The sequence below is a fragment of the Apium graveolens genome, chromosome 1 (genome assembly GCF_009905375.1).
Source record: "Apium graveolens cultivar Ventura chromosome 1, ASM990537v1, whole genome shotgun sequence".
NCBI classification, from domain to species: Eukaryota; Viridiplantae; Streptophyta; class Magnoliopsida; order Apiales; family Apiaceae; genus Apium; species Apium graveolens.
This window is the reverse complement of record NC_133647.1, coordinates 96,869,221-96,873,136: the sequence shown is the minus strand read 5'-3', so window position 1 is coordinate 96,873,136 and position 3,916 is coordinate 96,869,221. Positions and strand designations below refer to the sequence as shown.

At 39.6% G+C, this 3,916-nt stretch overlaps 1 non-coding gene across 1 annotated transcript; it reads left to right on the top strand.

Annotated features, from left to right (window-relative positions):
* Window positions 1-1,705: 1,705 nt before the first annotated feature.
* LOC141683251 (small nucleolar RNA R71) lies at window positions 1,706-1,812 on the top strand. Its single transcript, XR_012560205.1, has one exon. It is a non-coding gene; the product is annotated as a small nucleolar RNA R71 (small nucleolar RNA).
* The last annotated feature ends 2,104 nt before the right edge of the window (window positions 1,813-3,916 follow it).

The window sequence follows — 3,916 nt, the reverse complement described above, 5'->3', positions numbered from 1 at the left end:
CTGCAATTGCTCTTCACCTTCGTCATCTTCACTATCTAAATTTCCCAATAAGGCTTTTTCCAAGGCATCAGACCTTAGCAATTGATCAAGTTCCGATGTGATCACCGAATCGACCAACACCACTTTTAAGCACTCCTCATTATCAGTAGGAAATTTCATAGCATTGAACACATTAAATGTAACATCCTGATCTAGCACTCGCATTGTAAGCTCACCCTTCTGCACATCGATCAAGTTTCGGCCAGTTGCCAAGAAAGGTTTTCCCAAGATTATGGGAATATTCTTATCCTCCTCGAAATCAAGAATTACAAAATCAGCAGGAAAGATGAGTTTATCAACCTTGACCAAGACATCCTCTACAATACCTCGTGGATATGTAATAGAACGGTCGGCCAATTGCATAGTCATATAAGTTGGCTTGGGATCAGGTAAGTCCAACTGCTTGAAGATTGATAAAGGCATCAGATTGATGCTAGCTCCCAAGTAACATAAGCATCTGTCAAAAGATACTTTTCCAATAGTACATAGAATAGTGAAGCTTCCTGGATCTTTAAGCTTTGGAGGCAACTTTTACTGAAGCACAACACTGCATTCCTCCGTGAGAGCGACGGTCTCTAAATCATCTGGCTTCACTTTCCGAGAGAGAATACCTTTCATAAACTTTGCATAACTAGGCATCTGCTCGAGAACCTCAGCGAAAGGTATGTTGATATGAAGCTTCTTGAACACCTCCAGAATTTTCTCAAATTGCTTGTCCAGCTTTTTCTTCTACAGCCGCTTAGGAAAAGGCGGTGGAGGATAGATCTATTTCTCCCCTGTATTACCCTTAGGAGGAGTTTGCTCAACAGTAGTCTTCCTTGGTTCCACTTCTTCATTATGCTGCTTTGCTTCTTTCTCAGTCCCAGCTTCTTTAGTCAACTCTAGAGTTTGTTCGGGGTTCACGACCTTCCCAGACCTCAAAGTGATTGCCTTTACCTGCTCCTTAGCTTCCTTCTTTCCTGGAACTTCAGTGTCACTATGCAATGAACCAGATTGACGATTTAGCAAGGTATTGGAAATTTGCCCAATTTGATTTTTCAAGGTCTTGATAGAAACAGCTTGACTCTTGCACATAAGCTTCAACTCCTCTAATTCAGATTTTTCATTAGCTGGTTGCAGCTGGAGTTGTTTTGGTGCATACTGCGGTTACTGAAAACCAGGGGGGTTGTACTGCTTAGTTGGATACTACTAATAAGGCTGTTAAACCGCATTTTGAGCCTTGCTCCAACTTAAATTAGGATGATTGCGGTTGGTAGGATGATAGGTGGCTGGCACAGGTTGCTGCGATTGCTGGAAGTTGCTCATGAACTGAGCTGATTCACAAGAAATTGCGCACTGATCAGTCTCATGGGCACCATCACAGAGCTCACAGACACTAGTGATTTGATTAACTCCATAATTAGCCAAAGTGTTCACCTTCATTATCAAAGCCTTAAGTTGGGCAGCGATAACAGTTGCTTTGTCCAACTCTAGAATTCCTGCTACTTTCTCCTGAGTCAGTCTCTGGGAAGGATTCTAGTACTCATTAGCAGCCATCAGTTCAATAAGTTCATAGGTTTCATCATAGCTCTTAGCCCACAAGGCTCCTCCTGATGCTGCATCAAGCATGGGCCTAGAAGTAGGACCCAAGCCATTATAGAAGCAGTTAATAATCATCCAATCAGGCATACCATGGCGTGGGCACTTCCTTAGCATCTCCTTATATCGATCCCAAGCCTCACACAGAGATTCCCCAGTTTACTGCGCGAACTAGGTAAGAGCATTCCTGATTGCTGCAGTCTTCGCCATGGGGAAAAATTTACAGAGAAACTTTTGAGCAAGATCTTCCCAAGTTGTGATAGACCCTGTTGGTAGAGAGTGTAACCAACACTTAGCTTTGTCCCTCAGAGAGAATGGGAAGAGTCGTAGCTTGATAGCATCTTCAGTCACATCATTAAATTTGAAAGTGTCACAGATCTCGATGAAATCCCTAATGTGCATGTTGGGGTCTTCAGTTGGAGAACCCCCAAACTGAACTGAGTTCTATATCATCTGGATCATGCCTGACTTCATCTCAAAAGTGTTAGCCCTGATGGCTGGTCTGATGATGCTGGACTGAATGTCATTAATCTTAGGCTTAGAATAGTCCATCAAAGCCTTCGAATTTTCTACGTGATCACCCATAGCTACTACAATTGGCTCTTCAACTTTCTCTTCTTCTTCTACCTTCTTTTCTTCCTCAAAAACTTCCCTACGAACTACCGCAAGTTCTTCCTCGGATTTTTCCAGTATTCTATTACGAGTACGTGAACGCGTATGCATACACCCTCGCTAGAGTACCTGAAACCAGACAAGGAACAAATAAGTAACAATTTCCAAGTCAATGAACTTTAACGACCACTGATGGAAAGCACATAAACTATAAATTAACACTGCAGTCCTCGACAGTGGCGCCAAAAACTTGTTGGTCACTAAACACGCGCTAATAATACACGCAAGTATACGAGTTCGCAAGTAGTATGGAATCTTTTCTAGTTCATTCCCACAGAGACTGTATTGGTTAACTATCTAATTTATGCACCTAAGAAACAATGTATGGTTATTATCCAATGCTAGACGATAACAAATTGAGATTGTTTATAACTAAGAATTACGCTAACAAATATAACTACGAGAATAAGATTGACTGAATTGATATATATGATAAACATGGGATTCTAACTTCATTAAATACTTCATTCAATAGCCTTATTATTCTTAACCTTAGCATGCAATGGTGATGACACTAATTAGATAACACGAAACTGATAAACGCTAACTTTCGTTGCACGAGTACCATTCTACTAGACATCCACAAAAGAGATAGAAGCTGAGTAGGCACCAATTATATTGAGACCCTATATGTCTATAGAATTTGACAACATAACGGTTTAAGCACAAGTTATCTATATTGATTATATAGAGCAAGTAAGATGGTTAAAATTACGTACGAATCATGCATGACTCATACATGAACCTATGCTAGCATGGCAAGTTCCAGATCCTTAAATTCACTTTCGCTTCATTAAGAATTACACTATCTTATAAGTTCGCGATGCTCATAAGACGAATACGCACAACCAATACTAGGATATCATACAATCACCACATACTAAAGCATCAAACAAGTTAACTAAAGAAATCCATAAATAAATCTGCTAGAACCCCACGATAACGATTAGCCCATAATTGGACTCATCATCAACGTGGGTTCCGATGAAAACATGATATAAAAAATGTAGTCTTTATATGAATAAATAAAACCAAGTACAAACAAGAGCATAGGTTCAGCAAAATAAGAAACAAGCATCCAAATTACAACTCAAAACTAAGATTCACAAGAATAAACTAGATCGTCTTCGCCTTTGTTGAATTGTGCTAAAGGTCTCTTACCGTCTTCTCCTTGCGCTCTGGTCTACCTCTGACTTGATATATATTAAAAATGACCTAATATGAATATATATAACATCCCTCAACAATCTGGAAGCCTTCCTGTTAGGAATACGTTGGGTACTTGATGATAAGCTAAACAAAACACCTTAGTAGATTTAACTTAGTGAATTTTGTAGCACCCGACGGATGATCAATTATAGTCCCGACGGATGATTAAATTATAGTCCCGACGGATGACTAATTGATATCCATCGGGTGAGTAGCTTATGTAACAATAAGTCATGAAGCACATTTCTGCAAACAACTTTGTATAGATTCTGTAGTAGCTTATAAATCATGTAGACTACTAGTAGATGTGCAGAATACGTTGATTAAATGTAAATATAAGATGTCTTGTAATTTTGCACAAATGAAATTGAGTAAAGTGATAAATGGCTACCCGACGGATGATCAACAAAGCTACCCG